The sequence below is a fragment of the Xenopus tropicalis genome, chromosome 7, assembly GCF_000004195.4.
Source record: "Xenopus tropicalis strain Nigerian chromosome 7, UCB_Xtro_10.0, whole genome shotgun sequence".
Lineage (NCBI taxonomy): Eukaryota > Metazoa > Chordata > Amphibia > Anura > Pipidae > Xenopus > Xenopus tropicalis.
Genome location: NC_030683.2, coordinates 51,278,497 through 51,293,702, shown reverse-complemented (window position 1 = coordinate 51,293,702; position 15,206 = coordinate 51,278,497).

Below are 15,206 nucleotides of genomic sequence, written 5' to 3'. Positions count from 1 at the left end.
GTCCTTTATAAATGCTTAGTAGGAGGAAGTTAATCTTAAATGGAAGTGGAATTCTAGTCATTTAGTTGTGAAACTATGGAAAAAATGCACATGTATGCTGCACCATGTATAAACTGCTGATTGACTATGGTAATCTTCAACAGATTTACCAAAGCTGTCATTTATATATTGACCTTGTCACTCATTCTAGTGACAAATATTCCAAAGATTTCTGTAAAGTTTCATGACTAGCTGATTTCTCCGAAGCTGTGATAAATGACTTTCAGAATAGGTTTGCATAATGAAATGCACCTGAATGTCAATTAAATATATTCTGGAGACATGAGCGTGCATGCAATTGAAATATCCTCAGAAAAAATGAAGTTGTTTGTTTTTCTAGCATCTTTACTGTGTTTATTTAATTGCAGGAATAAATTAACTCTAAATGCTTTACACAACATGGTTGGGGAATTAAAATCCCCACTGATTATTATTAAAAATGAAATAATACAATAGGAGGCAGATTAGGCGTTTCACATTTTCATGCCAGGGACAAATACTCGCTTTCCCATTTTTTTCAAGTTTAAAGGAATACTGTCAAAGGAAAACATGTTTTGTTTTTGTTTTTTTATAAACACATCAGTTAATAGAGCTTCTCCAGCAGAATCCTGCATTGAAATTATTTTTTTTTAAAGCGCTAACATTTTTTATTAATTAATTTTGAAATGTCTCATGGAGCTTTCCATATTCTTCATTTCCCAGGGTGCCACAGTCATGTGACATGTGCTCAGATAAACTTCAGTCACTCTTTAGTGCTGCAGTGCAAGTTGGAGCTATATCACCCCTCTCCCTCTCCCCCTCCCAGCAGCCAATCAGCAGAACAATAGGTAGGTAACAAGATAGCAGTGCCCTGACACATCTGCTGAAGGATTCGGCTGCCTGAACTGATAGTGCCTCCATGGGCTACTGTTGCTACTGTTCTGAATATTAGGGAATGGATAAGCAGGCAAAAAGTGCCTATACTGCTCCACAATAATTTAGGGTGATGTCCGCTATTTTTCTGCCAGCTTAAATACATCGTGGAAAAACTGCTGCATGTACTAGGCTCAATTAGCTTGTACAGTAAAGGATATATACATTGCTAAATATGCTCACATGCCTCACCTTGTGGTAGACATGAGAATAAAACCCAAGCAGGAGAAACCCTTTTTTGCTACTATGATGCTTGGTTCCTACTGAAAGTATATTGAGCAGGAGAAACAATAGCTTATCTGAAAGTAGTTCTATTTTGTAGTAATGGCTCCTTCTGAAATCTATGTGTAATATTTCTCAATAAGCATGTTTTTTCAGAGTGGACATTGCCTCACCTCTGTTGTGAATTTGAATTGGGATGGCATTACCATGTTAATTCTTTTGTTTAGCCTATTGACTCTACCCTCTGTGGCATCCCTGAACTTACTGCCACAGTCAGCCCCAGGGTTCCCCAGCATGGGCTCAATATGTCTAGGGATGCGTAGCTTTGTATAAATTATACAGAAGTCAAAAAGAAGATGGTCCTCTTACTAAAACCAGTAGTGTATGTGTAGAAAAAGATACACAGTACAGGTATGGGATCCCTTATCTGGAAACCCATTATCCAGAATGTTCTGAATTATGGAAAGGCCATCTCCCATAGACTCCATTATAAGCAAATAATTCTAATTTTTGAAAATCATTTACTTTTTCTCTGCAATTATAAAACAGTACCTTGTACTTGATCCCAACTAACATATAAATAATCCTTATTGGAGGCAAAACAGTCCTATTGGGTTTATTTGATGTTTTAATGCTTTTTTATGTGATTTGAGGAATGGTAATCCAAATTACGGAAAGATCCCTTACCCAGAAAACCCCAGGTCCCGAGCATTCTGGATAACAGGTACCATACCTGTACAAGGATGCAGAGATGAAGATGTGGAACTATTGAGTAACAAGAAGTGAATAAGTTTGTCAAAGGAAAAACTAGGTCTGGTAGAGCATAGATGAAATGATGACCTTTAGGGGCTCTGGCACACGGGGAGATTAGTCGCCCGCGAACAGGGAGATTTGTTGCGGGCAACTAATCTCCCCGTGTGCCAGAGCCCTAGATCTTATTGGTGAGCCCCTCATTAACTATTCATTTAAGAACTTTTTAAAGAGGTGATTCTGGAACCAGAATGTATAGCTTTCTACAGATAGGGTTACACTTGCCACTTTGTGCCTCTTATATTGAATTCAGGTTGAAAGTATGTAAAAGAAATAGTGCGGCAGCAGAATTTCGTGAATTTTTCGCTGTTTTGCAAATTTTTCATCAGTTTTGAAAATTTCTCATCAAAGTGAAACAGGACAGATTCACTTATCACTATGAATGACTTAAAAGTAATCCGCACAGATGCATGCTGCGAAAAGGACAGTGTCACATCGTTTTACATTACCCAGATTTAACCTGTCTGCACATTACATCAGTTTCTCCTAATTCCTCATTACTAACTTTCAGTGATTTTTCTGCTGTGACTACTGCTGAGCACATTTTTTGCCAGGCATGGATTTGCAGCAAAATTCTGCATTTTTCCATTGGCTCATCATTAGCTGTGACCATACTCTGCAGCTCCTTTCCACAAAATACATATAGACAACAACAAGAAATCCTCTACACTCACCCATTATCAATATATACTGTATACATTAAGACATTCTGTGCATTAAGCTACCAAGAAATGTCTTCCCCTTTAAGCAAAACAGGGATTGTTTGCCCATATATTGCAATATACTTCAAGCTGGCCAACTACATCAAAGTTATCCCCTCTGGACAGTTCTACGCTCACTTTTATCTGATTCATTAGAAATTCTCTGCTTCAATATACATTTAACAAAGGGACTGAGTTCCACCTGCAACTTACTTGCTTTCAGGGTTAAAACCCCCAAATGGTTGCCCTCTTATTGGCTCCACTGGGATCGCCTGACTGTAGCTGGAAAGGGTGGGAGTTACAACATGGAGCTGGTCACTATAGCAAAAAAGGGAAAGTTGCTATAAACATGGGAGACATTATATTATATTATTGTGAAAATGAAAATGAGGTATTGCTGCTAGATGTAGAAGTGATGAGGAAGAATAATCTAAGTAAAAGCATGTATTTCTTTAAGTTTTTGTGTACCCTGTGTTGATACTTTATATTTTACTGTTTACATGTCCAGCTGTAGTAGTAGTAATCTCCTCAAGGGCAGTTCTTGGGGTTTGCTTTTTAAAGTCTCCCCATGAGTACTAGATTGTCTAAAGCTATTGTTTTTATTTTCTGCCTTTTTAACAGCTCTAGGTGTACAGATGAACCACCCCGCCTCACTATTTCCACCAGGGATATAGCTGCTGCAAGATATCAACACTTACAAAAAATTAGAAGAATAAACCAAATCTTCTAGTGTAGAAATACTTTAATAATATTATTTGGACTTTGATTTGATTCTTTTAAAGTTTCAATCCACTAGTATATTGTTATGCGTTTTGTTTTGTTTTTTAATAAATTTGAATTTAAAGTTGATGGAGTAAAACTATTTATGAATGGTGAAGATAAGAACTGAATACTGGACTGCAAAATTAGGTTTCAGCAAGGAAGAAAGAAAGAGTATGTTTTTATCTTCTTTATATATAAAGATAAAGGACATAGGCCACTATCAGATGTGGTAACATGGATTTAATCGTGACTTCATTGTTAAATTAACAAATTAGACATACCAGCAGTTATTTGCAAATTTTTTAAAAAATGAACAAAAACAACAAAATGTTTTCACTTACTCTGTAAAAGAGAGTTAACTAAAACAACATTTTCTTTATTTTAAAAACTCTTGCAGTTATAAGATAGAAAAGTATAACAAAATATAAGCAGTTTTATATTATGATCAATTTAATCTATAAGAGGATGGGCACCTCAAACTAATATACTAAAGTCTCTACTGCTCAGTGATAAGCTAAGTGTATAAAAGTCATGTTAATTGCTTTAAAATGATATACTAATATCTACCATGCCAGATCACTGGAGCAAAACTGTGGAATATTAACTTCCACATCCCTGAACAGGAATAAAATTGACAATAACTTCAGAAGTGTCACTGCATCTTGTTTTTAATAAGATAAAACTAATTATATATCACTTAGTAATTTTTTAGAGCCTATTAAGCTGTTAAAGTTGGTGGTATCTCATGGATAAAACTGTTCACCTTAATGATATTTTAGTTGTGTGTTCAGGTTAATTCCATATTGTTAAAGACTGTTAATGAATTAGCTTCCATTACAGCTATAGCTGTTTACCATGTCTTATTGAAGGGCACATGATGCACTAATGCAGTTAGAAGTAGGAGGGGAAGGAAGACTTAAGTCTTCTGCTTTAGTGGAACTCCAGATCGAGGACACATGGGTAACATGGTCATTGGCTGCTGAAACATCAAAAATGAGAAAGTCCTTAGGCAAAGCTTGGGGTTGACCGTAGACACGTATAAAGGTGGCTTTTCATTGTTTTTTTGCATTGTTATGAGCAAACTCCACCCAAGGTAGAAGATTAAATGAGTTGTCCTGGCAGAGAAACAAGTGACATCAAAGAAATTCCTCAAGAGCTTGATTAACTTGTTTAGCAGCTCCATTGGACTGAGGGCTATTGGCAAAAGAAAATTAGAAAGCGATGCCAAGTGCTTTAGACAAAGATCGCCAACATTGGGAAATCATTTGAGTTGAAAAACGCAAAGAATAAACATTTGAGAATGTTCCACCACAGATGGGAGTTTGAATAGAAAAATGAAATGTGCCATCTTGCTGAAATGGTCAATTACCACCCACATGACTGTTTGAGCAATCCTCAGAACTCAAAAATTCACTAAATGCTTCGCCCACCAGGAAAATTATTATAAAATATTATATAGTTGATACCTAACCCCCTCGAGATTATTGAAAATATATCCTGATGCTCCAAATATTTGTTGGAGGTGTGGCAAATATATAGGAGACATACTACATATTTGGGGGGTCTGTGAAGGAATACAACATTTCTGGAATGCTGCCTTTTCATTAATTTTTAAATTTACCCAAAACAAGTTTAACATAATATAATATAACATCATATGTTATATTATTGTGTAAAGCAAATTCTGAAAATTCTGGAATTTGTATTGTCTTGGAAAACTTTTTTAAAAAAAAATATAAGCAAAAAGAAAAGAAAAAAGAAAGAAAGAAAGAAAGGTGGTTATAAAATAATAACGTCCATAGCTAATTGAGTCAACAGATTCAGAGGAAAGTCAAAAGACCAGAAGAAAGGGATTGACTAAGCTTAGAAGAGATGCAGACAGTGCAAGTAGTGATAAAGTCTATGATGTCTGCATAGATGGGACCATACAAGATGATTTAACAGATCCAAGGTCCTCTTTGCTGTATAACAGAGAGACAAAGTTCTAGAGGGGTGCAATAGGGGTGTCTGGAAGTACAGAAGACTGAGTAGACTGAATATGAGAAGCAAATTATGGACGCATATCCTGCTAGAGGGAATAATTGGTCATAGTCCTGTGTTCCTCAGGAATAAAGCTTCTAGAGAGATTGTCCGCCTTTTTTATTTCTGAAGCCTGGATGATAAGTAATAAGTAGGGATGTAGCGAACCTAAAAAAAAATGTTCGTGAACCCGTTCGCGAACTTTCGTCGGAAAGTGCGAACGTTCGCGAACTTTGCGAACCCCATAGACTTCAATGGGAAGGCGAACTTTAAAACCTAGAAAAGCCATCTCTGGCCAGAAAACTGATTTTAAAGTTGTTTAAAGGGTGCCATGACCTGGACAGTGGCATGCAGGAGGGGCATCAAGGGCAAAAATTTCTCTGAAAAATACGTTGTTGACACAGCGTTGCGTTTTGTGCTGTTAAGGGGAGAAAACACACTACATTCCTAAACTTATGTAATAAACTGCTTTAAAAAGTCCGGCATCTACATTCCAATCAAGTCGTGTAAAGGTTACGACCGGTTCACACGCAAAGACAAAACGCCGCGTTTACTGCAACGAAAAAAAACGCAAAAAGCTTTAATGATACTGTCAAGTGTGCGAATATTAGTTTTTACTAGTTGCTTGTCACCTCCAGGACGTTCGTCCCGTCGGTGGGAATATTTCTGTAGTGGTGTGTTTAGCAGTCACCGTGCTTGTGCGCACGTGCATGGTCAGGCAGAGGTAATTCAATGTAGAGTAACGTGAACCAAAAAACACTGATTCTGCAGTGTGGGCCCAGGTTTGTCCTACCTTTTCGATCACCTGTGGTGACCATAAAAGATACGATTTTGCCGCAGTTGCAGAACCCTGAAAAATCAGGAATGTGTACATTCCTAAAAAATTATGGTTTTTTTGTTGCAGCCACTGAAGCACAGAGGACAGAAAAAATATCTTAGATAGATGGTATCATAACCATGCCCCAGGCAAACCCTTTCAAAGAACTAAGATAGGGTGACAACAAGCACAGAAGACATTAAAAACATCAAAGCTAGATGGTATAATAACCATGCCCCAGCCAAACCCTTTCAAAGAACTCATATAGGGTGACAACAAGCACAGAAGACATTAAAAACATCAAAGCTAGATGGTATCATAACCATGCCCCAGCCAAACCCTTTCAAAGAACTCATATAGGGTGACAACAAGCACAGAAGACATTAAAAACATCAAAGCTAGATGGTATCATAACCATGCCCCAGCCAAACCCTTTCAAAGAACTCATATAGGGTGACAACAAGCACAGAAGACATTAAAAACATCAAAGCTAGATGGTATCATAACCATGCCCCAGCCAAACCCTTTCAAAGAACTCATATAGGGTGACAACAAGCACAGAAGACATTAAAAACATCAAAGCTAGATGGTATCATAACCATGCCCCAGCCAAACCCTTTCAAAGAACTCATATAGGGTGACAACAAGCACAGAAGACATTAAAAACATCAAAGCTAGATGGTATCATAACCATGCCCCAGCCAAACCCTTTCAAAGAACTCATATAGGGTGACAACAAGCACAGAAGACATTAAAAACATCAAAGCTAGATGGTATCATAACCATGCCCCAGCCAAACCCTTTCAAAGAACTCAGATAGGGTGACAAGAAGAGACAGAAGAGTAGAAGAGAGAAAAATTCAGGATTTACCTGTCCAAAAAGTTTGGCTTACAATTAAGCCAGTAGGATTTGCACCCTAGTTTGTACGGTGGTGGAGGAGGACGCTAAAGGACAGCTGTGTGTGGTGTCAAGCGGCGTGCAGAGAAGGACAGCTGCATGGGCAGTCAGAACAAGTCTTCCGGCGTGCAGTAACCCTCCGAGATCCATGCCTCATTCATTTTAATAAAGGTCAGGTAATCAACACTTTTGTGACCTAGGCGAGTTCTCTTCTCAGTTACAATCCCTCCTGCTGCACTAAAGGTCCTTTCTGAGAGGACACTTGAGGCAGGGCAAGACAACAGATTTATGGCAAATTGTGACAGCTCTGGCCACAGATCAAGCCTGCGCACCCAGTAGTCCAGGGGTTCATCGCTCCTCAGAGTGTCAATATCTGCAGTTAATGCCAGGTAGTCTGCTACCTGCCGGTCGAGGCGTTCTCTGAGGGTGGATCCAGAAGGGTCCTGGCGCTGCCTTGGACTGAAAAAACTTTGCATGTCTGACGTTACAGAGTGGCCAAAGTGCATTGTCCTTGCAGGTGTGCTCGTGGGAGGATTACCGGCACCTCTGCCCCTGGAATGTGGAGTGACATCACCCTTAAAAGAATTGTACAACATGTTTTGCAGGCTGGTTTGGAAATGCAGCATCCTTTCGGACTTGTGGTACGTTGGTAACATTTCTGCCACTTTATGCTTGTAACGAGGGTCTAGTAGCGTTGCCACCCAGTACAGGTCCTTCTCCTTAAGCCTCTTGATACGGGGGTCCTTCAACAGGCATGACAGCATGAAAGACCCCATTCTCACAAGGTTGGATGCAGAGGTATCCATCTCCCCTTCCTCGTTATCAAGGACTACGTCCTCATCCACCACCGTCTCCTCCCCCCAGCCACGTACAAGACCAGGGCTCCACAAAAGGTGACCACAAGCCCCCTGGGAAGCCTGCTCCTGTTGGTCTTCTGCCTCCACAAAGCCACCTTCCTCCTCTGACTCCGCTTCTGACACCTCTCCCTGCGTTGCAGCAGGTGCCTGGGAACGTTCTGGTGATTCCGCCCAGAAATCAGGCTCTTGGTCACGCTGGTCTACAGCGTCATCTGTCACTCGTCGCACGGCACGCTCAAGAAAAAAAGCAAAGGGTATTAGGTCGCTGATGGTGCCTTCAGTGCGACTAACCATATTTGTGACCTCGTCAAAAGGGCGCATCAGCCTGCAGGCGTCGCGCATAAGCACCCAGTAACGGGGGAAAAAAATCCCCAGCTCTGCAGATCCAGTCCTACCACCCAGTTCAAATAGGTATTCATTGATGGCTCTTTGTTGTTGCAGCAGACGTTCAAACATGAGGAGCGTCTGGCTGTCGCAAATTAAACGCCTGACTGGCAAGTTGTGCCGCCGCTGAATGTCAGCAAGGCGTGCCATGGCTGTGTAGGAACGTCTGAAATGGCCAGACACCTTCCTGGACTGCCTGAGAATGTCCTGCAATCCTGGGTACTTCGAGACAAACCGTTGGACTATCAAATTTAAAACATGTGCCATGCAGGGCACATGTGTTAAATTGCCCAGTCTCAGTGCTGCCAACAGATTGCTTCCGTTGTCACACACCACTTTTCCAATTTTCAGTTGGTGTGGGGTCAGCCACCGATCGGCCTGTGAGTGCAGAGATGACAGGAGTACAGATCCGGTATGGTTTCTACTTTCCAGGCACGTCATGCCCAAGACAGCATGACAACGGCGTACCTGGCACGTCGAATAGCCTATGTGGAGCTGGGGGTGCACAGGTGTGGAGGAGGACACAGCAGCAGAGGAGGAAGAAGCCGAGGAAGAAGCCAAGTTAGAAGACGACTTAGAAGACGACTTAGAAGACGAGTTAGAAGACGAGTTAGAGAGCAAAGGAGGAGTAGAGGTGGTGGCAGACCCGCATGCAACCCGTGGCAGTGACACCAACTCCACTGTTGTTGAACCACGCATTCCCTGCTTCCCAGCCATCACCAGGTTCACCCAGTGGGCAGTGTAGGTGACATACCTGCCCTGACCATGCTTGGAGGACCATGTGTCAGTAGTCATATGGACCTTTGCCCCAACACTAAATGACAGAGATGCGGTGATTTGGCTCTGCACATGCTGGTACAGGTGTGGTATTCCCTTCTGTGAAAAAAAATTGCGGCTGGGTACCTTCCACTGCGGTGTTCCAATTGCTACAAATTGGTGGAAAGCCTCAGAGTCCACCAGCTGGTATGGTAAAAGCTGGCGGGCTAAGAGTGCAGACAATCCAGCTGTCAGACGCCGGGCAAGGGGATGACTCGGAGGCATTGGTTTCTTACGCTCAAACATGGCCCTCACAGAAACTTGGCTGGGGGCAGATGAGCAGGAACTGGAAGGCGGAGTGGAGGGTGGTTGAGACGGGTCAAGGACAGCAGAGGTAGAGCAGTAAGATGCTGGAGCAGAAGGAGGGTGGCTTAGCGTTTGGCTGCTGCCTTTGAGGTGTTGCTCCCATAGTGCTTTGTGTTTGGCGTTCATGTGCCTTCGCATAGCAGTTGTACCTAAGTGGGTGTTGGGCTTCCCAAGACTCAGTTTCTGACTGCACTCATTGCAAATTACAGCGCTTTTGTCAGAGGCACACACATTAAAAAAATGCCACACTGCTGAGCCTTTTGATGTGGGCTTTCTAGCAGTAACAGTAGAAGTTGGCGGGTGCGTTGGCTGGCTGACCACAGGTGCCGATTCATGTTGTTGCCCTACTGTTCCCTGGGAGCTGTCCCTGCTTCTTCTAAGTCTTAATCTCCTCCTGACTCTCCATCTCTCCATCTGAACTATCCTCCTCTTGCTCTCTTCTTGTGGGCACCCACAAAATATCACTCTCCTCATCATCATTCTCCTCAGATGCATCAATTTCTTCTGACAGCTCACAGAAGACAGCAGCAGCGGGGACCTCATCACACCTTATGTCCATCTCTGTTGTGTTGCCTGCCTGAATTATGATATCTGGTGTAACGTCCGCATCTCCTTCATCTTCTTCTGGCAATAATGGTTGCGCATCACTCAGTTCAACAAACTCATGAGTAAATAACTCCTCTGACTCCAGTGAAGAAGGGGCGGCGGTGGTGGAGGAAGTGGTACGTGGGGTGCCCATAGCAAAGGAGGATGAGGATGTTGTGGCAAAGTTAGAAACAGTAGAGGATGGGGTGTGCTGTGTAAGCCAGTCAACTACCTCTTCAGCATTTTGGGAGTTCAGGGTAAGTGCCTTCGGAAAACTGGGCAATTTCCTAGGGCCACAGGATATCATAGCAGCACAGCCCCTAGTGCCTCTGCGTGGCGGCCTGCCTTTGCCTGGCATTTTTTTTATTTTTACAAAACAACAACAACTTGGGTGATGTTTCTGGACACAGAATTATTATTGTTATTTAGACAAATTGTGAAAAAGATCACACAGCTAGGTGGCACTTGGTTGCAGACACCGGGCAACAAGGCCTGCAAGGGCAACGTATACAGTAGTGGATACGGAATATTTTATTGCTGGTGGAAAACCGTCACTCAAGTGATGTTTCTGGACACGGAATTATTATTGTTATTTAGACAAATTGTGAAAAAGCTCACACAGCTAGGTGGCACTTGGTTGCAGACACCGGGCAACAAGGCCTGCAAGGGCAACGTATACAGTAGTGGATACGGAATATATTATTGCTGGTGGAAAACCGTCACTCAAGTGATGTTTCTGGACACGGAATTATTATTGTTATTTAGACAAATTGTTATTTAGACAAAAAATACAGAGCAGTAGAAAGTAGATTACTAGCCAGAAAACCTACTTAAACTCTCCCTGAAATGAATGCACAGCTCCTATCCCCACACAAATACAGAGCAGTAGAAAGTAGATTACTAGCCAGAAATCCTACTTAAACTCTCCCTGAAATGAATGCACGCTCCTATCCCATTCCCCACACAAATACAGAGCAGTAGTAGATTACTAGCCAGAAATCCTACTTAAACTCTCCCTGAAATTAATGCACAGCTCCTATCCCCACACAAATACAGAGCAGTAGAAAGTAGATTACTAGCCAGAAATCCTACTTAAACTCTCCCTGAAATGAATGCACAGCTCCTATCCCCACACAAATACAGAGCAGTAGAAAGTAGATTACTAGCCAGAAATCCTACTTAAACTCTCCCTGAAATGAATGCACAGCTCCTATCCCCACACAAATACAGAGCAGTAGAAAGTAGATTACTAGCCAGAAATCCTACTTAAACTCTCCCTGAAATGAATGCACAGCTCCTATCCCCACACAAATACAGAGCAGTAGTAGATTACTAGCCAGAAATCCTACTTAAACTCTCCCTGAAATGAATGCACAGCTCCTATCCCCACACAAATACAGAGCAGTAGAAAGTAGATTACTAGCCAGAAATCCTACTTAAACTCTCCCTGAAATGAATGCACAGCTCCTATCCCCACACAAATACAGAGCAGTAGTAGATTACTAGCCAGAAATCCTACTTAAACTCTCCCTGAAATGAATGCACAGCTCCTATCCCCACACAAATACAGAGCAGTAGAAAGTAGATTACTTGCCAGAAATCCTACTTAAACTCTCCCTGAAATGAATGCACAGCTCCTATCCCCACACAAATACAGAGCAGTAGTAGATTACTAGCCAGAAATCCTACTTAAACTCTCCCTGAAATGAATGCACAGCTCCTATCCCCACACAAATACAGAGCAGTAGAAAGTAGATTACTTGCCAGAAATCCTACTTAAACTCTCCCTGAAATGAATGCACAGCTCCTATCCCCACACAAATACAGAGCAGTAGTAGATTACTAGCCAGAAATCCTACTTAAACTCTCCCTCAAATCAATCACAGCTTCTCTCCCTACACTATCTCTTCAAGCACACACAGGCAGAATGTAAAATGGCTGCTGGGCTTCGGTTTATATATGGAAGGGAGTGGTCCAAGGGGGGGGGGGTGGCCCAGGAGGGAGAGCTGCCTGATTGCCTGACATGTATCTGCTGGTCTGGGGTGAGAGGTCAAAATTTGGCGCCAGCTAAGGCGAACCCAAATGGCGAACATCGCCAAAAGTTCGCGAATTTGCGGACTTGCGAACACCCGATGTTCGCGCGAATTAGTTCGCCGGCGAACAGTTCGCTACATCCCTAGTAATAAGTCAAAAAGAAGATGGTCCACTTACTAAAACCAGTAGTGTATGTGTAGAAAAAGATACACAGTACAGGTATGGGATCCCATTTCCAAAAACCCTTTATCCAGAAAGTTCCAAATTACGGAAAGGCCATCTCCCATGCACTCCATTATAAGCAATTAATTGTAATTTTATAAAATGATTTCCCTTTTCTCTATAATTATAAAAAAGTACCTTGTACTTGATCCAAACTAAGATATAATTAATCCTTATTGATGGCAATACAAGCCTATGGGGTTTATTCAAATGATTTTTAGCAGACTTAAGTTATGGACATCCAAATTACAGAAAGATCCCCCATGTCCCGAGCATTCTGGATAACAGGTCCCATACCTGTAACAACAAAATTAAACCATGAGAAACAGAGTGCCCACCAAGACTGCTGAGGATTCAATCTCTTGAGAGCCTAGATAAATTGCTGATTCTTATTATCGGTAAGATATTGGATGGTGATTAGTGATGAGCAATTTTTTTCGGCAAACATGGATTTGCAGCGAATTTCCACATTTTGCCATTGTGAACTTTTTCGGGAAACTCCTGTGAATTGAAAATAATTGATGTGCATCAAAAAAAAGTCACAGTCACAGCAAAATAGGCAAAATGGGCACGGTTGCGTCAAAAATAGTTGTGCAATTATTTGCCGTTTTGCTATTTTTTTGTTGTTTTGCAAATTTTTTTTGAGAACCAAACGGAACAGATTCACTCATCACTAATGGTGATGGCATGTAATGTGTGTTCTAGAAGCTGTCACCACTCTTCTAAAGCTAACTTGACAGAGACAGTATCATAATTCTGCTTAGAAGAGGAAAATAGGCACATGGATCTATCTTACCATTAAACACTTGCCTCTGGGATAAAATAGTTCCTGCTCCAGTGTTAGATGCATCTACTTCAGAAAAGAAGGACTGAAGGGAATCAGGATGTCTGAGGACTGGAGCAAAAGACTCTTTCAAAGATTTAAATGCTTCCAAGGCTTGTGGGGGCAAGTGTTAGGTTTTTCCACCTTTTCGAAGGAGAGCCAGGATGGGAGTTATGTGTGTAGAGAAGCCTTTAATGAATTGCCATTCTCCAGTTTAGCATATAAAGAATTTCTCCCCAATCGAGAAAGCATTTCTCACACCTGTTCTGTGGCTTGCAGAAAAAGAGAATATTGTCTAAGTAGACGACCATGGATTTACCCAGAAGATCTCGGAATATATAATCGTCAAATTCTTGGAAGACAGCGGGAGCATTATAGGACCCAATGGGAATTACAAGATATTCAATCAGAATGTAGGCCACGTGGAGGTCTAGCTTAGTGAAGACCCTAGCTCCTTTCAGCTAGTGAACTAATTCTAAATTTTGAGCTTATCAGACAACCCCTGCCAATAGGCTGCCAGATATGCTTCATTGTTCCAAGCAGTGTCTGCAGACAGTGTTCAGCAAGCTCTCTAGCACTGCAAATTCCTTGGCTGATCTGCATGAGACAAGAAAAACGGCAGCTACATGGCCAAGAGCATCAATGATGCTTCAGAAAGGTCTGAAGGAAGGCTTTTGCATTGTTAATTAGGGGAGAATCATTTTCCCAGTAAGGTGATGCCTATTCCAGTGCTTTGCCCTCCAGCATGTGGATAACGTGTCACACCTTAGCTCATTTGGAGGCAAAGTGAGTGGGCTGCAGTTCAAATTGAGACACTGGTTCACAAACACCCTACCAACCTGAGGATCCACTTGGTAACATAGAGGCAGTGGAATGCTGGGGGGTGGGGGTGGCTGTTGTCGTGGAAGTTGGAGAAACCATTGCAGCAGGGGACTTTCAGACACTGGTAAAGGAGTTGGCATCTGAGTTTGTAGGGCCTCCAGGACACCTATTTGAGGTATCCAAGGGATTAAGAACCTTATAGCCAAATTCAGGCAAGCAAAAATTTGGGACAAGCAACAATCAGAGTACTCCAAACCAGGCAGAAGAGTCAGGAACCGAGAAATCAATAGAAATAGTAAATGTAGATTCACCCAGAAGTTTGCAAACAAAGTCCTGTATTCGGGCATAGAACTCAGGTCTTCAGAGTCTATTTATTTTGAATCTTCACACCAGTCCACAATGTGATGATGTCTGCAGCACATTACTATGCAGCACACCAATGTGACCTTATGGCCATGGGCAACACCACTGAAGTGGAACTGAAGTGGAGCACTCCTGATATTCTACAGCTAAAATGTAGTATATCCTTTGGGGGGGATTCAGTAATTTACTTAAAACAAAGTATTCAGAATTTATTTTTTCAGTGGTTTGCTTTTCGTTTCTCCTTAGGGCCAATGCACATTTAATAATTCAAATAAGTTTAACTGGAAACATAAACTTGAAACATAAAGGTGTCATGAGACTTGAGTCTTATAAAAGCTACTTATATGGGCATGTTAAATTATAATTTTTTTGTAAAATGTGTTAAACCATGTAATAATTACATACAGTTATCATTAAAAAAAAATGGATGTGGTACAAATGGATGGGTAATTTAATTTGTTATTGCATCGACTTTTTACATATTGAACTTTGTTGCCCATTTCACAAAATGGGGCAGTCATTAAAAAGTTGAGGGATTGCAACTGGAATTTGGCCCAATGAGTTATACTTAGCAGAGGTGGATAGACAACTAAAGTCTGATTGCTGAAAGGTTTTGTTAGGAGACCCTATAGATAACTACAAAGACCGCTATGTAAAACTTTTAGAAAAGATTCAAAGAGACTAATTAATTGATAACAAAAAGAGATAAATTTACATAATCCATAATCCAAAAATAGCCCCTTATTGCTTCCTAAAATTCATAATATCATCAAATCCACAGGCAGGCTGATAATTTCAGGCAATAACAACCAAAA